The sequence below is a fragment of the Aythya marila genome (assembly GCF_965140915.1).
Source record: "Aythya marila genome assembly, chromosome: 2".
In the NCBI taxonomy this organism is placed as follows: domain Eukaryota; kingdom Metazoa; phylum Chordata; class Aves; order Anseriformes; family Anatidae; genus Aythya; species Aythya marila.
Genome location: NC_139043.1, coordinates 29,635,398 through 29,661,756, shown reverse-complemented (window position 1 = coordinate 29,661,756; position 26,359 = coordinate 29,635,398). Strand labels below are relative to the sequence as shown.

At 40.3% G+C, this 26,359-nt stretch overlaps 1 protein-coding gene across 2 annotated transcripts in view; it reads right to left on the bottom strand.

The window, feature by feature from the left end:
* The window catches only part of LOC309875546 (uncharacterized protein), a 273,711-nt gene that overhangs the window by 77,861 nt on the left and 169,491 nt on the right, over positions 1–26,359 (bottom strand). Inside the window, exon 4 of one of the 2 annotated variants that reach the window (XR_014317052.1) lies at positions 4,389–4,622. The exons of the other annotated variant lie outside the window; for it this stretch is intronic. The gene's annotated coding sequence lies outside the window, so the exon portion shown is untranslated. Of the gene's footprint in view, positions 1–4,388; positions 4,623–26,359 lie in introns of those variants that run through there. 2 annotated transcript variants of the gene reach the window in all.

The window sequence follows — 26,359 nt, the reverse complement described above, 5'->3', positions numbered from 1 at the left end:
TCCATAGCACCAACACTCAGATTCCATATAACACACGCGTTCCTAATTATTTCAGTTTAATGAATCAGTAAAAAGAAGTTTTGATATAGATGATAGCATAGGTAAGATACACCTAATCAGAAAGAATATTTTAAAAAGAACATTACAGAGGCAATATAAATTACCTTAAACTCTTAAACATAACCAGAATAAAATGAAGGTCTGGCAAGGAATCAGAAGTTAAATACGGTAAAGAAAACAGAAAGCACTGTAAGCCTTTCCACAGGCCACAGGGAAACTTGTGCTCCAGGCCTGGAACCCCTCCTGCCCTTTTTCTGCACTGACCTTGGGGGCTGCAGGGCTGGTTCTCACTCCTCTCTCCCAGTTGCTGTTTTACAGCAGGGATTTTTTTTCCTTTTTTAAAATCTACTCTCACAGAGGTTTAACCAACATTGTTTATTGGCTCAGCTTTAGCCAGCGACAGGTCCCTTTTGGAGCCAGCTGAAATTGGCCCTTATCTAACATGGGCCAGCTTCTGGATTCTTTTCACAGAGGCCACCCCTGCAGCCCCCCACTACCAAAACCTTGCCATTCAAGCCCAATACAAGAACACATCAAAAAATGTTTTTTAACGTCAGTCCCCTTTTCTCCATGTTTGTGGATGTATTAGGTATGCCTAGTAGCTAACCTTCAAAAGTTGCTGTGAGCTTGTTATATGCTAAGTGAGAGAACTGAATTGTGAAACATCATCTTTGATCTTACTGCCAGGAGTTCAGAGTCATTCTGTTAAGCAAAATGTAAACGTGAAGGAAAAAATATCCATTATTTTCAAGTGATGGCTCTACACAGAAGTACTGTGAATATCCTGGAAAAGTCACAATTACAAGTCACATTACAAAACATTGCTGAGGAGTGAGGGATGGAAAAGATCCTGAACATAGAAACTGCACATAGAAAATGCTTCTGTTAAAATTAAATAAAAATAAATGGAGGATGGGTGGGGAAAGAGGTATTATATTTGCTACTGCCAATACACTTCTAGAAGATGTGTACTTCACCTATATATATATTTAAACACTACAATATTCTAGCAGTATTTGGATAATGAAAGAGTCGCTACTAGGAATAAATGTACTTGAAATTTTCTATTACTCTGTCTGTATTTCAAGCTGACTGGACCTTACTGTTTTTCATCTTGGTAAGTCAACACAAAGCATAATGGACATTAGTTCTATTGTTTAGCAATATAATCAAAAATAAGACTTCATTTCAATTTTTTTTTAATGGATATACAAGGCCAAGGACCTTCCCAGTACCAAAATTTGCTGTTGCAGTGTGCTAAAGGGAACTGTATGTTGATAAAATTCTGCCAGTGAACCGCAGAGAGAAATCCAGAAAAACAGCTCTGACTTCATCGACTTATCTCTGGGTAGGTAAGGGAACATAATTTTACCACTTCTGAAGTAATGTTTTGCTTTCTGAAAGAGAGCACAAGCATCTCAAATCTCTGAAATATTTTACCAAAGTGAGATTATTAGAGATTCCATGCAGTTTCTCATACAATACTCTTCTAAGCACTATTTTGTCCCTCTGTTTTTCTTGAGATACTTTTCATAAATTTAATGTAGTATTTCTGGCAAATGTGAAAATTCTTGATTGTCCTGAAAGATCCTTCCCTTGGATACAGTTATGGGTATTGTACACACAGAACCTACTCTCTCAATTCTTCTATCTCAGACTAGAAGTATGATTTTAGTACATTATTAATGTAATGATTTGGCAAAAGAAATATATATATATATACATACATAAAATTGCGATAAAACAGCAGCCAAATCTTCTGCCCCTTCTCTCCCTTCACAGTGTATTAAACGAAGTATTTAGCTGGCTTATAAACTACTCTTTATTGTTTGACTTCTTTTCTTTCCTCAGAGAAATACTAGAGTAATGAATGGTAATGAACTCACCTAATTTCACCTGTCCAAAATGTATGTACACAGTGCAAACAAGACACCAAGTCTCTTACCTCTATCTATAAAAGAAGGAAAAATAGTATCTTCAGTGAGGTGATCCTGTATAGAATCCCAGGTCCTGCCTCTGCCCTCTACTCAGAACGCTAACCCAACCGTGAACAATCTTCCATGTAAAACTCAAATGTGATTTAGATCACATCACAAACTATGTTGTTTACCACCTTTCCAGTAAGGCTCTTTCCTGACATTTTTCATTGTGGCTTTCTCCTTGTTTCTTTGTGGCCCTTTTCCTGCTTTCAGCAACAGCTTCCTCTCGGGTAGGAAGACGTTCTCTCTGTACATAATACAATTGTTATGGTTTCTTACATATCTGAACTCTATTACTTGCAGCAGACCAGTGTTTATAAAGATTTGTTTATAAAAATGGACTCTCATAAGAAGGGACTTAATGAGCCACCACAAGCAGAAACATTGACTGTATTTGCTCTCACTTGCATTATTGTAATAAACAAAATTGGGAAAACAGCAAAGGGTCCACGCTAGGGGAGAGTATTCCAATGTACTCTGTCAGGACTCTAAAAGATGACTCAGGCATCTGAGTCAGATGACTCAGGCATCAGACACTGTGCATACCTCCTTCCTCACTTCTGTTATTTTGTAGTCTTCAAAATTAAGAAAGAATGCTGAATAAAATAAACTTTCAGATCAACAGGAATAGCATATAACGCAGGGTCTATGTAAGAGCATCTTAAGGTATTGGGTTTTTTGTTTGTTTATTTTTAAGTTTGCTGATAGCAAGCATGATGCAAAATCAATAAAAAGCATTTCCAATCCCATATTAACACATTGCTAAAAAATATTTTCCAAAAGCTGGATCTCATCAGGTCTTCATATCAGAGTTTATGTGCGATTCCAATACAAAGAGTGAAATGTTAGCTCCAGGAGTGAAATAGGGAAAAGAGGAGCCAGCAAAGCTAAACAAGGGAAATCATACTATTTGCATTTTAAGATCTGATTGACGATGTTTTGTGCTTCTTTTAATAGTCATGCCCTGTTAATCTCTTTCAGTTAATAACTGTAAAAAATTTAACTTTAATTTTTGAAAAATTGTATTTAAAAATAATTTTTAAATGGTTATTTCCACTTATGTCCTTTAGAGGTGTAGTTATGCAAATCCACCAAGCACATTTCTGACCCTATTTTCTTTGCTTGGTTGAAATCACTGTTAGGAGAATGGATTTATGTAATGGCATCTGCTACTCCTATTACAATTTCTATTTTAAAAATAAAACGTGGGCAAGGTTGGTGTAAAAGTTATTGTACAACAGTTTCATTATTCATGATTTCAAGTAGTTGCCATTTCAATTTTTTTCTCATTGTTTAGTAAGGAAGTAAATGAAGGACTGAGAAAGAGCAAGGAATCAAGAATACAGATTAGGATATTTGCCAGCACTGGTCTCATCTCCAAAGCACATCATTTCTGAAATATGAATACTTCATGTTTGATATGGTTGAAATGTATACACAGAGCTGGATATAATAAATTTCCCATTTTTCAAGTGCCATGAAGATACATATATTTACAAAACTTGAGGCATAAAAACAAATATTAAAATATACAGCTCAATATTCTCTGATTGCTCACTCCTCCCGTTCTGACTTTTTTTCAGATATACATGTATATCTGAAAAATATATCTATATTTGCAGATATACATGTATGACTCTCTGATTCTTTATCACATGGCAAGTAAACAAAACAGTCCTTCATCCTTACAGCCTTGTGCTCTAGCACATTTCATATCAGATCTCAGATGGTAATTGCCTTCTGATACAATTTTCTACCTATCAGGTTTTGGCGTGAATGACTTTATATATGGTGATATCTTGTTTTTCATTACTTTTATTTCTTGACTCCCTAATTGGTTGACTTCAGTCTAACTACAATAAATAAATCAAAAGCAAAAATCTTGGCTAAAATACCTTCATGATTCAATAATCTTTTGATTCCTCTTACATAATAAAGAAAAGAAAAACAAACACAAACAAAACCAACTGACCAAAAAAAAAAAAAAAAAAGCAAGCATAGTTTTATTCCTGTGATACCATAATATAAAGGGTTGAACTACTGAAGCATGAAACAAGATACAACAGAAATATAAGTCAATATTTGGCATCATTCTTTATCCCAAAATAATATAACTTCTGTCAATTTGAAGTTGAAATTTGTCAATGTCATGTGTCATGGAAAACAGAGTTTTAAAGATGAAAAAGAGGAGAAACAGTCATGAAATTACATATGCATTCCAGGTATTAACAAAAAAAAAAAAAGTTCAACCCAAATGAAAGTCAATTCATGAGTTATTACCATTTGGTAATAATTCAGAAACTTTTTCTTATTTTCATTCAGGAGAGAAATGCTGGGAAATCACATCACTTTGTGAACAGAAAAGTAAATAACTTGGAATAAAATAAAATACAGTATATTTGTCTTATTCCAGGTGTTCGGTCTGTTTTCAGTTTTTCTCTTCTTAGTTTTCCAAGATATTTAAATTTATAAGTCTCCTTTCCAATTTTGCATGGGAAAGCACTTCTTTTAGAGGATATCAACTCTTTCTGAATTCTGGGATACACATTCTCATCTAGAGATATCCAATTTTGCCTCCAACATCTGCTTTGAGAGACAAAATAAAAATTAGATTAAAGATGTTGACTTGCAGCATTACTGTTGTTGACACTTTCTTGTGAGTCCTTTTTCTCACCAATTAGAAACAATGAAAGCGTATTTTAGACTACCTTATCTACCTTATGAAATAAATTTAAGTTATGAAATATTTCACAAAATGGTATTCCCTTTTTTTTTTTTTTTTTTGATATTTTGAAATAAGTCTAATATTAAATTTGAGTAAAGAACCACCTGCCAATCCACAGGTTTCTCTGGAAACAACAAGAAAAAGATTGCATGCTCATTTAAGAACCTAAATCTCATATCAATATATCCTAACAACACCAATTCAATGATGAACAAATGACTCGAGTCAGTCAGCTACTAATTGTGTCATATCTGCACAGTATGAATTATAAAAATAAGAAAAAACTCAATAGGTGATCATTTAATTATTACTAGCAGTAGAAGTGGTATTAGTAGTGTGTACATACTTCCTTGGAAAGTACCAAGATAGTATCTTGGCCCCATAAAGTACACAATATAAATCAGGAATAACGAGAAACACGTAAATAAATGCAAATAAATGAATTGAAAACAACACATACTTCATACAAATATTTTGTGCTCTTTTTCTGTCCACTCCTCAAAATTGACACATCTTAGCACATTGCACCAAGATTACTAATTTTTCAAATATGTTAACACCAAGATATTCTACATAGGTGTTTTTCTGCTTTATTTGGGAACAGTGAGAGAACAATGAGACTGGGCTAGATCCAGATTTCCATGTTTTCTTGTATCTTTAAGTAGTTCAAAAATAGTTTCCTTAAAAATGGGGCTGATAGCTACCTGTCCTCTTGTCTTTTGCATTTAAGGCCATGGCACTAAGTACTTTTCTGGTTGTCTATTTTAAATAAAGAAAACTTTCATATGCAATAACAACCCTGGATATTCCTCACTCTTTTTCCACATTCGGCAAGTGTTCTAACCTTGTATTTATTGATTTGATAATGCTAAGAGGCACTACCTACAGTATGGCATCTGGTGAATTAATCACTGTTACCGTAACAGTACATTATCATTCAGTCCAAGGCTTTTGTGTTTGTTGCATGAAGTAAATAATGTTTATCACGGAAAGACTACTAAGCTCAAGCCAAGCATGCTGTGTTATCATATTTTTTATCAGAACTTCTGATATTAGACTATGTTCAGCATGCTTATCTGCTCACTGGATTTCTAAAGGAAGAAAATGGAGAATTTCATCACTCTGTCAAAATGACAGTCATTACCGCAAAATTTGTAATAAAAGATTTTGCTGTGCCACCTCTAATTCAAGTAGTTCCTAAATTCCACTCCACTTCATTTTTGCATTAATATTGAACTAGTTACTTTTCTCTCAACAGCAGATTAGTAACTTTCCAAGCAATTTTTAAGAGACCTGGCAAAAATGAATGCTGGTATTCCCCTTTTCTTTGCAGTCAGAACCAATTTTTGTTGCACACTCTTTGAACACCAGTCTGATACTTACTGTAGGTAAAATCAATGAGTTTGCTTTCTGTAAAGAGGCATTACAGGCTGTTTTCTCTAAACAATAACTAATGGTACAGAAATCATGACTGCCTCCTTCTTCTGGACTCTGCCTAAATAAAACAAACTAAGCATGTTTCACTAGAGACAACTGTTGAAGTTAAATGGCAGTTGGACCTTTTATCACTGTAAAGTTAGTATCACATTTTATTTTGCACCTAGTAATATCATGTTTACTATAAAATTTATATACACACTTTCTGAGTGAAATCCTTGCTTAGTGCAGGGCTTCTCTCTCTAGAGGCAGGGAAAATGCAGCAGACCTAAGCACACAAGGAGCAAATGTCAGAGCCACATCAAGAATGAAGACACCGTTTAACACAAACTGTGTGGTTACTAAACAAGCTCTCCTCATGTTACTGAACTTCTACTTTTGTGGGGGATTTATTTCACTGTCAGACATGTATGTGCCATATCTGTATGTCTGTATGTGGGCTTCTCTTCCTGAGATTCCTCTACCAAGGAAAAAATAATAGATTTATGGCCTGAGGCATCTAACCAGCTTTAGATGCCTGTTCCAGGATAAAATGAATTGAAAGCATCTATTTCTCTCTTTTAACCATAGAGAATGGGATGTAGGGTTTGATTTGGAACTCGTTACTAGGGCAATGTAAGAATTTGTCCAACTTCCCTGTCAATAAGGAAAACTCAAGTCTACTTATCCTGTGTTTTCTCATCTTCATGCAATTACTTTTGACAATGATAAACATTGATCTCATGGGAGTTCAGACATTTGTGCACAAGACAGCAGAGAGCTAACAGGGAAAGGTGGCAGGTCTTTAAGATGTCTGTTTCTTTCTGTAACCTTTTTTTTTTTTTTTTTTTTTTTTGTAGTAATGAGGAAAAGTTAAACACCCTATTAAAATAATTTGGCTGGCCTTCATTTTCTTTACTAATCAGACTGGCTACCACTGACTTTGTGGTAGCTGAGAAATACCTGTCTTCTATACTGTACTAGTTACACCAATTAACACAGCAGGAAATATAAATATTACTCTGTGCAAGTGATCATTGCAAAGCAACCACAAACCACATGTTGATAAAAGTGAATATTGACTCCCAGTAAGTGCATGTTTCTAATTTCCAGCACTGAAAAGGAGAATAGGGGAAATGTATTTTTTATCTTTTCTTTTTTTTTTCAAGTAAGAAGTGCTAAATTCTTAATGAAGAAAAAAAAAATCCAAAAGCTGTATTTGCCAGAATGTGAAAATGCATGTTAGATGCAAAGTCTATTAGGTTCTGTTTAATGTCCTCCCACTGGGGAACTTTATAAGCAGCAGCTAAGGAGAGATCAATGTTGGCCTCAATGGAAGATTTATAGGGACAGCTCCTCTGACTGACTTTTTGGCAACATGAGATAAAAACTTAATAAAATAAAATAAAACTTAATAAAACTTAATAAAATAAAATAAAACTAAATAAAACTAAATAAAACTAAATAAAATAAAATAAAAATAAAATAAAATAAAGCTTAATGACAGTCTATAAAAGAGAAGAGTGGGAGACTAACACCACAACAAGGAAGCAATCTCTAACAGCTCCTGTGACCTTTCTTTATTAAAAATTTGTATACATGGACAGACAATGGAAAAAGAATGGATTATTCCCTAACTTTGAGAAAGGCAAAATAATCAGATCACAACACTTCAGTCACTGCAGAGTACAAGGACAATTTGTCTGAAATAACATCAGAAAGCTACTTATTCTTTTCCGGTTTGCAAACTAAATGGCCCTATTCTCATTTCTTTGTGCTTATAATAGTCTCCTGACTTGCACTGATGCAAAGTGCTACAGGGACAATGTAAGAGTATACAGTAGCTGCACCTAATACTATCTTCAAAATATAGTCTCCCCAGAAAAGAAACACTTTTCACAAATATTAAAGAATGTACAGAAGGCCCCTATCTGCTTTCACATCACATAGCCTTAGATACGTATCTCAGCAAATGTTAAACAGCGAACCTACACCTGAAAGAAGCAGAAGGGGACGCTGACGTTCTCAGAGTCATAGATAAACAAAGCTTGAAAATCATATGAGACAAACTAGACTGCACAGTGACAGTCTCCAGGTAAAAAAGTTAGCTAAATATTCATGGTGAGTAATCTTCTGATGCATATGTTCTCTCCAGTTGGTACTGTGAATCTTTTATCTGAGCCACTGGTCTCTGTTGTATATCTTTGTGGTGTATAGAGCACAGAAATCCTGTTGTGATCAGTGAAACTTCTATACATAGAAGGAGCAGGGAATGAGCAACAGTGATCTCCAGGGTAAAAAAAAAAGGTCTTAAAAATCAAGTTCAAGGAAGGTGAATTTCCCCTGTGCAACTGAGGAGAAGATTTCTTTCAGGCTTTACACAATTCACTGAAAGCCAAAGATAGGTCTGGCTTTTATTTCTTGTCACTGCCTTTTAAAGAAACACTGAATTAATTGTGTAGGGATCACACAGCACAGTGTACTGTCCAGCAAAGAGCAGCAACTATTGTCTTCTAGCACAGGGAGAGTCAGTGTACAGATGCACCAAAGTGTAAGCATTGCAAATTAAATGGGAGTCTCAAGCCTAATGTATAGCTATGCACTTAGTCTGAAGTGCTCTCAGCAATAAAGAATCAGGACACAACATTTACTTAACACTGGAGTACTTGCTTTTGTGTTTTGTCTCCTGGTGGTGATGAAGACACAGAACAAAGCTTGTTATAATGCAAAGTGCTTTCATCCATGCAGGATTACTCCCATCTCTCTTACTTCGGTGTTTTCATTTTTGTGCTTTCCAGATCAAGTATATTTTCCCAACATATGATGGAAATATTGGGGAAAATGAGTCCTCATAAGGGTTGATAGCTTATCAACACTGAGCTCACACAAGTATTTCATACAGACCTCCCTTGCTTGTATCTGCTAGAAAACAGCAAAGCCTGAAGGATACCAAGATCAACTGAAAACAAACAAACAAATAAACAAACAAAAACAAAACATTGGAACAGAGTAGAAAGTTTGCTTTAAAGAGTATCTGTTTATGCAATTCACTTTGTCTCAAAGCTTCATAATTAGGTAAATGCTCCTCTTCATCTATGTTAGTACATTCCAGTGTATCATCACAATGTCTTCAGCTCATCCTTTGTAACTTACCAGTATAATCATAACATTAACATGACTGACCTGGAATGCATGCAAACAATCAGCATCTACACAAAACTACCTCTATCAGGCTACATGGGCTTACAAGGTACAAAAGAGATTACTTCCTCTTGCTACAGTCTGAAATATTAAGAAATATTTCAGGAGATATTTCAAGTTTCAAATCCTTTGTCAATTATTTGCATAGCAATCTGCTTTCTATACATAAATGAGAGACAGCTTTTCTTACTCATTTTTGCCTGTCTTCGCTGATGTATACTCACTAGCATTAATGGAGGATACAAGAGGTGGTTACATCTCCCACAAATGTGAACTTCCCATCCTCCATGGAGTGAGTCGACTCATTAGTTTTAAAGATTCATTCAATTTGCTTGAGAACATATCTGTTCATTACTGTCAGGTAAAACTTAGGGGCAACTTAGGGTAAAAAAAAAAAAAAAAAAAAAAAGGTAAAACTTTGGCAACACTATTTATTTATGTTCAGATGATAAAAAAGAAATCAGCTCAAAAACATAATACAAAGCAGTGAACCCCACAATATCGGTGAAATACATTATAACAGAAACACTTCAGAAAGCATAGGACCCAAACACTTAAACTAAAATCAGTTCCCATTAGTACAAAGACATATACCCTATTTTGAGAGCCAGTCTGTAGAGATTGGGAAGATTACAGACAGTTGTTCTGGTCTCAAAATTAAAGCTCAGGTTTAGAAACCTGGAGATCTGGTCTCTGTTTCCATCTGGGCCTTAGGCAATCACATTGGGAACTTTTCACTGACTACATGGAAACTGTCTTTGTAACTCAACTAGCAAAATTAGGCTTCAGTTCCCCATACATTTCAGAGAGAGAATAGGAGTCTTTGGAAGGCCAAGTCAACTGATCTGCGAGGGATGCCGAGTGCAAAATGTATCAAGCATCACCTTATCTATGTCACAGTCTCTTTACTGGGGAAACTGAGATATTTTCTTCATAATACAGAAACTGAGGGAAGCTAAAGTAACTGATGTTCAGAAAACCTTACTGTGATGATGTAAACCAGACTTAACCTATGGATAAGGTTTGACAGAGAAAAGAGAGCATGCCTGTGATGGTCCTAAACATGAACATCATTGCATCATCAGTCATGGGACAAGAAAAGGGAAAATGGAGTCATTATTTATCACTCCATGGCACCATCAACCACAGGACTGTCCCAAGACCTTTCTTCAGTATTTTCATACAACTTCCACCCCACACAATCACCTAGATGATAATTAGCTTTTAAAAAGTGTCCTGTCCTTTCTAATACCCTAGCTTTTTTTATTTAGGAGTGTACAGAACCTGAAAAGCTAGGTATTTATGCTTTTGCTCAGATAAAACATGAACTCTGAATAAAAAATGGCCCCAAATCTTCACTGAGCATCAGCAGCATCTCAAAGCATTAAAATCTATATGCCATTGACTACAAAATACTTAAAGGAAATCATCAAAGACATGTAAATTTTTTCAACTTAAAGCACTGACTTCCTTTGCATTCACTTCACATATGTCTAAACCACTCTTTTTTACAGAGTATGAAGAAGATCTTCAGGGATTTAGTGAAAGAAGCATGTGTGTACTGTTTTACTCTCTTTGCGAACCTTCCCCTCTAAAGACATAACCAAGCTTAAAGGATGATTAAATAGGTAATGGAACTAAGCATACTATGACCATACTGAAAGATAAGAGGGCAAACACAAGTATTTAAACCTTTCTTCTAGCTCTTGATAGCACCAATTAGTCAAGCACCATTATGTGGAATAGCCTTCATGTTACTTAAAATATCCTGCATATCTCCCATAATACTTTTGTGGAAAATCATTCCCTGCATACATAGAAGGAATCATATCACATTATAACTAGCAATGTATTCTTCTCTGAGCACAAAATGTTTTTAAATTGCAAAATCCATTTTTATTTTCTTTTTCATTTGTCACCCCACCACTGGAAGGACGGTTTCCTGGAGCTCATTCCATTGCATGTCTGACAATATAAAGTCTACCTTCAATACATTAGTATAAAAATTGAGTATAAATGAGTACATTTACATTAGGTCAATGAACATGTACAGGAGACAGAAAGCATACAGGATTCATTGTATTTTTTGCTACAAACCTGACAGAGATTTCTTGATGATATGCACAAAATAAGAAGTTGGGGGGGGGGGGGGGGGGGGGGAGGGAGGAGGGCAATAACTCCATTTTTAGTGCCCAGATAATTTTCAGGAAATTTCATTAATATTTGGGTAAATAAACTTGATATGGATACATCTTCTGTGTCATCTGCCTTCTGACAATACAGCAACATGCTGCATAGTGTTAGCCTCTCATATTTCCAATGAGCATTAACAACAAAATGCTATTTATTGACTGAAATGTCTTACAGATCATTGAAGTTTAACATGAGGGGACATGAAATTCTCTTTTGTTCAGTACAACACGGACCTGACCTTAGCCTAATCAACCACTTCTGGCACTGCAGTAGAACTTCATGGTTCCCAGTCCCATTTTTCTGGGAGCTTTCCAAGTCACAGACAAATCCAGTCACTGACATTAAGAGATTAAATTATTAGAAAATTTAAGATGAAACAAATAAATAAAGGTGGAGTAACAGAACAAACAGAAGTATAAGCAGTGAGAAGGTAAAAAGCCAGAAAACAGGTTCATAGACTGATTAGGTGTTCAGTTAGTAGTTCTGAATAAGAAGCTTTTTTATTTTTCAAGCTTATAAAAATAATAAGGAACCATTCCAGTAGATTTTTATTTTTTTTTCTGAATTTCATTTTATGAAGTTCCTTGGAAGGCCAAAATGAACAGCAATGGGGAACAGCCAGACAGACGGTACTGCTTGTTGTGATAAACCAAGAACCATCCTACCAGCCTGATGCCCAGGGTCCCTCAGACAGAGTTCTGTGTCAGATACATCAAAAGAAAGTTTAAGAAAGCAAATTGTAGACATCTGTGAAGTAAATGTCCTGCAAGAAAGCATCTATTGCCTAGTCATTCTGAAGCCTTTGAGATATATTGCAGGATTCTCACTCATTAATCTTACTGGACTACATATGAAACTACCTGACACTACTTGGGAAATATCAACCTGTAAACTTAACTATGCTCTTTTAGATTTCACGTTCTTCTAGTAGCCTTGAAACATGGTACGGTTCTCACTGTTTTTGCAAAGCCCTTTTGCACATTTGACTGCAGAAGGAAAACACAAAAAAGGAATTTCACACTAAAATCATTCCTAGTCCTAAGACCTTCCCAAGATAACTGTTGCGTTCAACCATCCTCAAAGCCAGGTCCCAATCTCTGCCCTCCCTGTTGTTGAGACATGTAACATTTGTTATTTTTACGTGACATCTTGGTCTACATAATACACCAGACATAATAACATAATACAAGGATATAATGATTATAACATGTTGCCCAGCAACATGTACCTGCACAGGGGCAACACAGACAAATTTAAGAGTCCATGTGAATCTCTTTTTCTTTCAATGTTGAATGAGGATGAATTCATCCCCTAACAAGGTCTCCTGACAATTGCAATCACCTGCTACAGAAAAGACAGGGGAGAGACTTCCAGTGCAAGCAAGCCCAGTTGCCTGCAGACCCACAACTTGCCCAGACTAGTCTAATTTCCCGTAGTTCATAAAGTATGTTTGACAGGGCTGCATTGTGCTGAATTTACACCTCTGCTGCTCATTTGGAACTAAGTAATCTGAATAAAATTTAATAACTTTTTATCAGAAGTGACCTCTCTGTATTTTGCCTTGATAGTTGCACTTTCAGTCACTCATTTTCAAGACAAAACAACTGAACACACCAGACCTAATCTTTTTACAGGGCTCACATAAGGCTTCAATCTCTGCCTCAGTGACTGATGCTGTATTATATCCTAGAAAAGAGGAGTTTCCCATGTAATCTCTGAATAAACTTTTCCAGAAAATGTATTTCAACTCTTATTTCTTACAAGGGAAAGGGTTAGTAAAATCACTATATATTTCCACTTTCAACTTCCTATATGATATACTTTTCATGAGGTTTCTAAGTGATATATGTCAAAAAGTAAATGTGAATGTCCAATGGAATGAGGCAGGCACAACCATATACAAGCTTACATAAAATGTAATGTATTTCTCCAAAACAAATAATGAAGATAATTCCCTAATTTTTTTTTTACATATATTTACATATAAGAAATATTTTACATATTTCTTCTTTTCAAATATGGACCTCATTTTCCTCTCAAAGTATTTTGAATTTTCTTCTGAAGTTATAAACTTCTGTTATTATCCATCAAGAGTAATGACACCTTATTTTTAACAATCTGATCCCCTTTTACTCCTTATTTTAATCAGGAATAACACATAGTCCTAAACACCTATGACAAATTTTAGAGAAGAAATTTCAGCAGTCACAGAAATAAGAATGTAGACAGATCTCAGATCTGAAATGTCATACACAATTACCCTAGAGACCTTGACTCTGAATTTCCAAATAACTCCGAGCATTATTCAGACTCTCTTCTCCCCTGACAGCTTTCAGGACCTTATACTTCACTGACTTCAATGAAGTATAACATTCATCCATCAGAAGTACTGGCTAAGATGAGAGCTGTGACTTAATGTGTAACAAAGGTAAAGCAACAGTTCTTACAAATTAAGCAACAGACTGCAATCTATTAACAAACACTAAGAATGCCTCACTATGCAGGTTGTCTGATGATTGTTGTTTGGGATCTCTCTAACCTGGACAAAACCTCCCTCTTTGAGATGGTGAAGCACACACACACCATTTTAGGGAACCAGGTTTGTATTGTGAGTCCACTGAATATTAAAATTTCTATATTGTGCTTGTGTCATGATTCAACACACTACTGTATTACTCTTCTAAATCAAAATCCCACATAACACAAAATGTCTTCAAAGTAAACCTGGTTGTAAAACTTGGAGGTACTGGAGCCCATAGAAAAGGCATCTGCCAAGCCTCCTGGGTGCTAATAGGGCTGATGACCCCCCACAAGTTCTGTGACAGCTGGCCCACAGCCCACTGACCTCCTTGTCCCTGTAGTGCCAAGCAGGATCCAGACAAGCAGAGGTGAGTGGGTGCCATTCTTTGGGTGGTGTGCCAGAGAGATGTTTCACTGAACACGAATCAAGTTGTTTGGCTTTGTAGACTCAACATTGTATGTCCCATGTTTTCGTGGTATTTGTAGGTATCCAAAATTCATACTGACTTTTTTTTTCTTTCTTTTTTTTTTTTTTTTTTTTTTTAAATCTTTTAAAAGATCCAGAGGATCTTAGGATGTGAGCTTGGGGTGTGTGTCAAAATTCAAGCTACTCTTGGGACTGGCTGTCAGCCAGGCTAGTTGTAGACTTTTATCCACCTCTTCAGGAAGCCTGTCCCATTGTTTGACCACCACCCCTGCACAGACATTTCTCCTCATGCCCTGCCTGGCCCTCCCCTGGCACAGCTCTGTACCATTCCTGCATCTGTGCCATCACTCACCAGGGAGCAGAGGCCTGCACCTCCCTCTGCTCCTCCCTCCTTGGGAGGGTTCCCAGAGTCCTCAGCTTCTCCTTAAAGGGTTTTCCAGCCCTCTTCGTTGCCCTTTTCTGTTAGCTTTTTATCTGAACATCATTTTATATTGTGGAGCCCAGACATGCACACAATATTCAAAGTGAGGCCTCACCAATTCTAAATATAGCAGCACCTCTTTTGGCTGGCTGGCTGTGCTGTGCTTAATATACGTTATAAGGCAGTTTGCCTGCCACGGCACACTGCTAGCTCATGTTGGTCCTCTTGTTCAAAGGTCTAGTCTGTAAGTTCAATGTTTTTGCACACATTTACCACTGGTTACCATTTATCTTGAAGTATCTTTAAGTATGATTCAATCAATAACTTGATTCTATTCCCCTAAAGTGAAACAAGCATAATACCTGTAAATATATTTTGCATATAGACACACTTGGTGGTGCTCTGAGGTCTGGCCCTGCATATCTAATGGGTACAGAAAGATAGATATCATCTAGGATTCTAGACAATGGATTGTGATGGATATGAAATGAACGACTTGCTTTTGGCTATAAAAATTCTTTCTGACTGACATAACAATTTTGCATAAGTTTCCACAGCACAGAGAAAGACATCAAAATTGGAAGCAGAGGAACATGCAAGAAGGATCATGGTTCTCCTTGCTTAGTAAAACTTCAAGTTCAGGTTTTTACATGTGTAAAGTGCTGTCTTAGTCCTAATGAAAAGATAGACGGGTAAGTTTAAAATGTCTGCAGCAACATTTTCAAGGAGGACAGAAACTGTATTCATTAGAAAAAGTTATAGTTTTGTTTGTCAAGCTGGATATTTGTAGCTGTAATCCATGAACTGTTCATTGCTAGAACTACTTAAACAGAATAAATACTTCGCACATTTTCTCCTCCCCAAAGATTTTTTTGTGTGTGTGTGTGTCCGAGATCATCATACATGAAGGCAAAACAATGTTTTTCAAGTTGATTTAATGATGTTCTCTAACTTCTGCATCAAGAATTTGTATAACAATAACAGTTTACTGGAATATTACATTATAGATTACGATAGTGTGTAAAGATGTATGCAAACACAAACACATGACCATTTATTTGGCCTATTATAAAGTTTCTCATAGGAGACCAAAGATAACACATACTTACCAATAAAGATAGACTTCTAGATATAGAAGTTTGTAGACTAATACACTGTGCAGTTGTGATTTTGTCAGTTACATTTCCACATTGGCATGGCTATTTTGCTTGATACTGACTTCTTACATTTTCTTTTATTGTCTGGATTAATTCTGACCAGATGGCTTCAGGAAAAGCCAATTTGCATTTATTACAGTTGGAGCTGTTCCTGTGTCTAATTTTATTTTTATTTTTTTTTCTATTGTATTTCCTTCATGAAAAGCATAAAACCAGTACAGTATTATTGAGCTGCAGATTGAAATCTAAAATCATGATTTGCACATCTGCAAAATATTCTATCTCCTTGTCGTGGTTTAACCCGGCTGGCAGCTAAATACCACGCAGCCGTTCGCTCACCCTCCCCCCTCCCTCTCTGGGACGGGGGAGAGAAATGGAAAGTGAAGCCCGTGAGTTGAGATAAAGACAGTTTAATAAGACAGGAAAATAATAATAATAATAATAATAATAATAATAATAATAATAATAATAATAATAATAATAATAATAATAATAATACTACAATGATGATAATAGTACTACTACTAATAATATGTACAAACAAGTGATGCACAATGCAATTGCTCACCACCCGCTGACCGATGCCCAGCTTAACCCCGAGCAGTCCGGCCCCCTCCCCCCGGCTAGCCACCCCTATATATTGTTTAGCATGACGTCAGATGGTATGGAATACCCCTTTGGCTAGTTTGGGTCACCTGTCCTGGGTCTGTCCCCTCCCAGCTCTTACTGCACCCCCCAGCCTGCCCGTTGGCAGGACAGAGCAAAGGCTGAGATGTCCTTGGCTTAGTATAAGCACTGCTCTGCAACAATTAAAGCATCGGGGTGTTATCAGCACTCTTCTCATTCTAAGCCAAAACACAGCATTCCACCAGCTACTAGGAAGAAAATTAATTCTGTGCTAACTGAAACCAGGACATCTATCCACCCCTTATTCCATACCATTTATGTCATGCTCAGGTTACACTCTTTTCCATACATTCTAATTAGTCACCTATAGTAATCATGGTAGTGATAACATACAGTATAATATACTATTTAACATGGTGCAATTCAGTTCATGGGCTATTCTCACCCAGTATTAAATCTCCTTGAGGTACACACCGGACCTCTCCGTTCTTTTGCATCACCCACCAAGTATATCCAGGTCCCTGAGCGAAAACAATTCCACGAATAGGTTTGCCTTTTCCTGAGGCAGGAGTAGCCCAGACTGTTTTACCCAGCATATTTTTTACATGCACTACAGGAACTTTATCCCCATCTACAGTACGTAACAGGTTTGATTGGGCAGGTCCAGCTCGGTTGGTAGATCCCCTAGTATTGACTAACCAGGTGGCCTTTGCCAAATGCGTATCCCAGTTTTTGAACGTCCCAGCGCCCATTGCTTTCAAGGTAGTCTTTAACAGGCCATTGTATCGTTCAACTTTCCCGGAGGCTGGTGCATGATAGGGGATGTGATACACCCATTCAATACCATGTTCTTTGGCCCAAGTGTCTATAAGGTTGTTTCGGAAGTGAGTCCCATTGTCTGATTCTATTCTTTCTGGGGTGCCATGTCGCCATAGGACTTGCTTTTCAAGGCCCAGGATGGTGTTCCGGGCGGTAGCATGAGGCACAGGATATGTTTCCAGCCATCCGGTGGTTGCTTCCACCATTGTAAGTACGTGGCGCTTGCCATTGCGAGTTTGAGGGAGTGTGATGTAATCAATCTGCCAGGCCTCTCCATATTTATATTTCAGCCATCGTCCTCCATACCAAAGAGGCTTTGACCGTTTGGCTTGCTTGATTGCAGCACATGTTTCACAGTCATGAATAACCTGTGCTATAGCGTCCATGGTCAAGTCCACCCCTCGATCACGAGCCCATCTGTATGTTGCATCTCTACCTTGATGGCCTGAGGTGTCATGGGCCCATCGGGCTATAAATAATTCACCTTTATGCTGCCAATCCAGGTCCACCTGAGCTACTTCAATCTTAGCAGCCTGATCCACCTGCTGGTTGTTTTGATGTTCTTCAGTAGCCCGATTCTTGGGCACATGAGCATCTACGTGGCGTACTTTCACAGCCAGGTTCTCTACCCGAGCAGCAATATCTTGCCACAATGCAGCAGCCCAGATAGGTTTGCCCCTACGCTGCCAGTTGTTTTGCTTCCATTGCTGTAACCATCCCCACAGGGCATTTGCTACCATCCATGAATCGGTGTAGAGATAGAGAACTGGCCATTTTTCTCGTTCAGCAATGTCTAAAGCCAGCTGAATGGCTTTCACTTCTGCAAACTGACTCGATTCACCTTCTCCCTCAGCAGCTTCTGCAACTCGCCGCGTAGGACTCCATACAGCAGCCTTCCATCTCCGATGCTTCCCCACAATACGACAGGACCCATCAGTGAACAGGGCATATTTCTTTTCATTCTCTGGCAACTGGTTGTACAGTGGGGCTTCTTCAGCACGACCCACCTCCTCCTCTGATGATATCCCAAAGTATTTGCCTTCTGGCCAGTCCATGATCACTTCCAATATTCCTGGGCGACTGGGGTTTCCTATTCGAGCCCGCTGAGTAATCAGTGCAACCCACTTGCTCCATGTAGCATCAGTTGCATGATGCGTAGAGGGGACCCTTCCCTTGAACATCCAGCCTAGTACCGGTAATCGGGGTGCTAGGAGGAGCTGCGCTTCAGTACCGACCACCTCCGAAGCAGATCGAACTCCTTCATATGCTGCCAATATCTCCTTTTCAGTTGGAGTATAGCGGGCCTCAGATCCTCTGTATCCCCGACTCCAAAACCCCAGAGGCCGACCTCGAGTTTCCCCAGGTTCTTTCTGCCAGAGGCTCCAGGTGGGGCCGTTCTCCCCGGCTGCAGTGTAGAGCACATTCTTTACATCTGGTCCTGTTCGAACTGGCCCAAGGGCTACTGCATGGACTATTTCCTGCTTGATTTGTTCAAAGGCTTGTCGTTGTTCAGGGCCCCATTCAAACTCATTCTTCTTACGAGTTACTTGGTAGAGTGGGTTTACAATCAGACTGTAATTTGGGATGTGCATTCTCCAAAACCCCACAACACCTAGGAAAGTCTGTGTTTCTTTTTTGTTAGTTGGTGGAGACATAGCTGTTATTTTGTTGATCACATCCATTGGGATTTGACGACGTCCATCTTGCCATTTTATTCCTAAAAACTGGATCTCCCGTGCAGGTCCTTTGACTTTATTTTGTTTTATGGCAAAACCGGCTTTCAGAAGGATTTGGACTATTTTCTTCCCTTTCTCGAAAACTTCCTCTGCTGTGTCACCCCACACAATAATGTCATCGATGTACTGCAGGTGTTCAGGAGCTTCCCCCTGCTCTAGTGCAGACTGGATCAGCCCATGGCAAATGGTAGGGCTGTGTTTCCACCCCTGGGGTAGCCTATTCCAAGTATATTGGACTCCCCTCCAAGTGAAGGCAAATTGTGGCCTGCACTCTGCTGCTAGAGGGATGGAGAAAAATGCATTAGCGATATCAATTGTGGCGTACCACTTGGCTGCCTTCGATTCAAGTTCATACTGAAGTTCCAGCATGTCCGGCACTGCAGCACTCAGTGGTGGCGTGACTTCGTTCAGGCCGCGATAGTCCACTGTTAGTCTCCACTCGCCATTAGACTTTCGCACTGGCCATATGGGACTATTGAAAGGTGAATGAGTCTTGCTGATCACTCCTTGGCTCTCCAATTGACGAATTAGCTTATGGATGGGAATCAGGGAGTCTCGGTTGGTGCGATATTGCCGCCGGTGCACAGTTGTGGTAGCAATTGGCACTTGCTGTTCTTCGACCCTCAGCAACCCCACAACAGAGGGGTCCTCTGAGAGACCAGGCAAGGTAGATAATTGTTTAATGCCCTCTGTCTCTAAGGCAGCAATACCAAAAGCCCACCGGAACCCTTTTGGGTCCTTGCAGTATCCTCTTCTAAGATAGTCTATGCCAAGGATACATGGAGCATCCGGACCAGTCACAATGCGGTGCTTCTCCCACTCATTCCCAGTCAGACTCACTTCAGCCTCCAATACAGTCAACTGCTGAGATCCCCCTGTCACTCCACAAATATAGATGGGCTCTGGTCCTTTATAGCTCGATGGCATTATAGTACATTGTGCACCGGTGTCTACTAAAGCCTTATACTTCTGTGCGCGTGATGTGCCAGGCCATCGAATCCACACAGTCCAATAAACTCGATTGTCCCTTTCCTCCCCCTGGCTGGAGGCAGGGCCCCCCTAATCCTGGTCAGAATCTTCCTCGTTTCTGTGTTTGAAGGACTGTCTGCTGGAAGTTGGAGCAGCAAACTTTTCGGAGAATCCCTTTTTCCTGATTGTTTTCTTTTGCAACTCACGTACCCGTGCCTCTAGGGTCGCGGTAGATTTTCCATCCCACTTTCTCATGTCCTCTCCATGGTCTCGTAAGTAAAACCACAGGGTGGCACGGGGTGAGTACCCACCATATCGTCTTCCTTGTGTGGGTGAACGCCTACCCCTGACAGCTGAGACACTGCTTTGTACAGGTGCGAAGGAGAATAATCTCTCTTCAAGTTGGTGAACCTTTTCAGAAAGTTTCTCCCAAGTGTTCTCCTTTGGTCGGTGGGCACTGGTTGGTTCAGGTGGGGAGGACAATAGATTCTCTTCAAGTTGGTGAACCTTTTCAGAAAGTTTCTCCACAGCTGAGACGCAGGCCTGTAAGGAAGAGGAGAGACTTTCTTCGTACTGCCGGAGTTGTTTAGCCGCTTCACCCACTGTGGGTTCCTCATCCTCTTTCCAGGCCATTATTGCCAATGAGCTGGCATATGATGATGGTGCACTCCGTACAAACTTCCGCCACATGGGTCGTGTACACTTGACTTCATCTGGATCTGTGGATGTTTGTTTGAGGTCTGGATCCTCATAAATCACTTCCCGTACGGCTAATTCCCTCAGGTACTGGATTCCCTTCTCCATAGTGGTCCACTTGCCTGGTAGACATAAAATATCTTCCTTGAAGGGATACCTTTCCCTCACAGCTGAGAGGAGACGCCTCCAGAGGCTGGTGGGTCGTGCTCCATCTGCAATTGCTTTGTCAATGCCGGCGTCTCGAGCAAGGGATCCCAGCCGCTTGGCTTCCCTGCCGTCTAATTCCACACAATTGGCTCCAGAGTCCCAGCACCGGAGCAGCCAGGTGACAAGCTGCTCACCTATACAGCGACCAAAATCTTTTCGCACATCTCGTAGCTCGCGCTCGTTTAGGCTTCGGGTAGTTACTGTTGCTCTTTCGGCATCCTCATCTTCCTCCTCCTGAATCCTTGACGGCCCAGCGTCGTCATCATCTTCGTCATCTCTATACTTAGTTTTGGCAGAAGCCTTACCCGGATTGGCAGAAGACTCTCTGCGTTCTAAACGACTTGAATTTCTATACCATATTTTCACCTTCTCTACAGGGGCAGCTTGCACTGCTACTGCTCGTTTCTCTGACTTTGTTACAGGGTCTGCCACAGGGGTTGGAATGCCCTCTGCAGGGTCAACTTGCACTGCTACAGCTCGTTTCTCTGGCACGGCCACAGGAGCTGGAGCGGCTACAGGAGCTGGAGCAGTTGCAGGAACCGGAGCTGTAGCGGCTACAGGAGCTGGAGCTGGAGCTGGAGCAGTTGCAGGAGCTGGGACTGGAGCAGCAGTAGGAGCTGGAGCTGGAGCGGCTTCAGGAGCTGGAGCTGGAGCGGCTTCAGGAGCTGGGACTGGAGCAGTTGCAGGAACTGGGACTGGAGTAGCGGCCGGAGCTGGAACTGGAGCGACTGCAGGAACTGGGACTGGAGCAGCTGCAGGAGCTGGAGCTGGAGCGGCTTCAGGAGCTGGAGCTGGAGCAGCTTCAGGAGCTGGGACTGGAGCAGTTGCAGGAACTGGGACTGGAGTAGCGGCCGGAGCTGGAACTGGAGCGACTGCAGGAACTGGGACTGGAGCAGCTGCAGGAGCTGGGACTGGAGCGGCTGCAGGAGCTGGGACTGGAGTGGCTGCAGGAGCTGGGACTGGAGCGGCTGCAGGAGCTGGGACTGGAGCGGCTGCAGGAGCTGGGACTGGAGCGGCTGCAGGAGCTGGGACTGGAGCGGCTGCAGGAGCTGGGACTGGAGCGGCTGCAGGAGCTGGGACTGGAGCGGCTGCAGAATCCACCGTAGGGGTCACAGTGGCCGTTGGATCTGTCACAGGGTTTGGAGTGGCCGCAGGGTCTGTCACTAAGTTGACAGCAGTATCAATGGCAGCTCGATAGGCATGAGCCAGGCCCCAGCACGTTACAATGATTTGTGTTACTTTGGAACTGCCAGAATCATTACACCTTTTTTTCAAGCATTCTGCCAGTTTTTGAGGATTTTGCCATTGTTCAGGGGTGAATTTCCAACACACTGGGGGTGCTAACTGCTCTAGATGCCTGCCCATATCCACCCATACTCCCTGCCACCCACAACTATACTGCCTCCGGGCAGATCTCCGGATGAGCTTCATAAGTAGTTGTTTAACTTTAAGCAGAATCTGAAGTGCATTCATGAGGCAGAACAACAAGACTATGGTATTCTGAGTATTCCAGAAATATTCAATATCTTGGAGAGCTATTGTAATAAACTCGGAGGATAAGAGGGTGGTGAAGGAGGAAGGGAGAGTGATCAAGGAGGGTACAGGGGTGGTGAAGGAGAAAGGGAGAGTGATCAAGTAAGAAAAATTATCTTCCCCTTTCCCCTCCACAGATTGACTCCCTAATGAAAAAAGGCAACAGATACAATTGCTAATAGTTTCCAAAATACAGTTTGCAAAGTACAGAATCGAAGATGTTACTGAGTACAAATACCAGGTTAGAGTCATGGCCAGGTATTTCATCATCTCATAAGCCACTGATACAACACACAGTACCATAATGGTCTGAAACCAGGGCCCGGAGAGGATAAACAACATGACAGAGAGCACATACGGAAAATAACGTGCTATAATACTCAATTTGGAAAACAGGCGCAGCACAGTTGAGATTAAAGCAATCAGCATTATGACAAGTGACTATTAAGCAGGTCTAATACTTATACCAATTTTATTTTAACACACTCTGGTCAGATCTGCCGTTATCTCAACCTTTCGAGCCCCACGTTGGGCGCCAAAAAGACTGTCGTGGTTTAACCCGGCTGGCAGCTAAATACCACGCAGCCGTTCGCTCACCCTCCCCCCTCCCTCTCTGGGACGGGGGAGAGAAATGGAAAGTGAAGCCCGTGAGTTGAGATAAAGACAGTTTAATAAGACAGGAAAATAATAATAATAATAATAATAATAATAATAATAATAATAATAATAATAATAATACAATGATGATAATAGTACTACTACTAATAATATGTACAAACAAGTGATGCACAATGCAATTGCTCACCACCCGCTGACCGATGCCCAGCTTAACCCCGAGCAGTCCGGCCCCCTCCCCCCGGCTAGCCATATTGTTTAGCATGACGTCAGATGGTATGGAATACCCCTTTGGCTAGTTTGGGTCACCTGTCCTGGGTCTGTCCCCTCCCAGCTCTTACTGCACCCCCCAGCCTGCCCGTTGGCAGGACAGAGCAAAGGCTGAGATGTCCTTGGCTTAGTATAAGCACTGCTCTGCAACAATTAAAGCATCGGGGTGTTATCAGCACTCTTCTCATTCTAAGCCAAAACACAGCATTCCACCAGCTACTAGGAAGAAAATTAATTCTGTGCTAACTGAAACCAGGACACTCCTGATATTTTTTCCTTCTGATACTCACTTATCATCATCAAGTGGCCACAAATCCCATTTGATCATTGAATATGATTTAGGCAAACCTCGCAGGACAGCTGGTATATGCATGTAGTCTGGACACACGCTATGAACAAAACAATCTCAACTAGAGGATTTTTACTTAATTTAACTCATTACCAGTCAACACCAACTTCTGATTCTGGATTTGGGGGGGGGGGGGGGGGAGGGGGAGAAGGGGGGGAAGGAGGAAGAAAAGGAAGAAAAGAAGGGGAAGGGGAAGGGGAAGGGGAAGGGGAAGGGGAAGGGGAAGGGGAAGGGGAAGGGGAAGGGGAAGGGGAAGGGAGAACATAATCAAACAGGAACTTAAGTAAACATCTTTCTTCCCTCTTCTCCAGGCTCATCTTAAACCAAATATCTATGCCTCCCTCTTCTAACTTCAGATTGTTTGTGCTTCATGTTAACCCAGCTCCATCCCTCTCCTACTGGAGAGGCAATAAACAGCAAAGGAGAAGGTCATGTGGCTAACAGTTTCTCTCTGATGTTCCTTATTAATTTCACTATGTCCCACTGTATGTCACCCATGGCCCACCACCTCGGGGGTGTCTTTGTCCTGGTGTGGGTTGTCCATGACCGCAGTGTCTTGAGGTTTTCACTGCCCTGGGCTGTGTTCCCCATGCCATAGTCCCAAGTCCTGCCAGGTGTGCTTAATGCAGACTTGCAACAAGGCTAACAAATGTAGGATGCTGTAGGCTTACAACAAGTATGCAAGACAATTCTGAATCTTAGACTCCAACCCTAGATTCACAGTACAAATAAGAAGAACTTATTTGTGTGTGTACATGGTGACCACTGACGTAAAAGCTAGGTCATTTTATAGTGGCGAGTCCTAATGGAGACAAGAAGTATGTGCAATTATCCTTGTTTAGAGTATTCTAGCAGATGTTTCATTAAATGGGGAGTTTGCTGAAACTGCAAAAGTAGGCAGAGCTATTGATCTCTTTCTGGCTGCAGGATCTCAGCAGCTTCCTCTAGTCCCCTGGGGACTGTGACCCCTGTACTGGAGCTGCTCTTCACAGAGACCAGCACTCTGCACTTCCATCCAAACTAAGCAGCCCGAGGGAGAAAAGGATCAAAACTTACTCAATCTAATTGAGCCTGGAAAAACAGTTTGAATATTGATTTGTGGCCCATTGACCTTTTTGAAATTACATAATTGGCCCTCAGGAAGAAAAGCTGCACATTGCTGATGTAAATAAAGATATTAATTAGGTTCTGACAGAATACATTCAATCCTCTCCTAGTTCTACAAAGTAATTTTCATGGCAAATCATAGACAACATAGTGTGAGAGTTATGAAGCTAATTGACAGAATGTACATTGGATTGTGACAAACAAAGGGGAATTATTCAAAAAATATATATTCAAATTATAACCTGGGTTCAAGTCTGCACATCTGGAATCTCTCAGATACTCTTAGTAGAGTAAAGGCATAACATTTTAAAGGCATTTTTAAAAAGTAATTCTGAACTTACTATCTGCCTGAAAGTAAAACAGGTGTCACATTGTTGATATTACTGAATATTATTCACCATTAACAGCAAACTAACATGTGATGTCTGAGCTGTATTAGACAATGCTCCAACTTTATACAGTTGTGGTAAAAGAATTTGCACCATATTAATAAATTTTAGATTTATAATCTTATTAATGAACAACAACAACAACAAAAAAGTTCTGTTTTGCATTTTATTTGATATGTTCTTATCAAGCATCAGTTAATTGATTATGCCTCTAGTGCCAGTGATAACAGCATGTTATCTCTTCTTAGCAGGTAGAATTATAAGTGATTCCCCTACTCTTAAAATTACACAAAATATTCTACAATATGTAAAGTGGACACTTTAGGACAGCTCACGAGCTCCAGCCCTGCCAAAAGGCAGCCAGGCCTGGTCCGCCATGGGTCCCAACTCACAGGCTGATGCTTCAGCCTGGCCTCAATCTGTCTCTGTACCCACAGAGATGCCCAGTGCCCAGAACTGGGGCTGTCCTGCTGCCCTCAACCTGCTGGTGAGATGCACCCTGGCTCCAAGGCCCTGCATTAAAGTCCCAGAGAGCCCTCATGCCCCCACCCACACCGCACCTTGACACTAAGTCATAGAATCATAGTATATCCATGAGTTGAAAGGGACCCACAAGGATCATCAAGTCCAATTCCTGGCTCCACACAGGTCTACCCAAAAATCAGAATTCAGAAGTCCCCAGAATTTAGAAGTCCCTAGAAAGCTTTGCTGAGCTAGGGTCTCTTTCCTCCCTCTCTTCCCTGTCTAGCTTTCTCAGGAGATAGACACCTCCTAATCTTCTATCGTGTGCTTAAGCTCGTGCATACATATGGCCAAGTAGAGTTAATTGACTCAATCTTATTTACTTCAAAGCTGCCATAGTGCTTATCAATATTGTATATGCAAAGGTAGAAAATGATGGGAATGTTTAGTTTCAACTGAACATCTGCATGAAATTAAATGA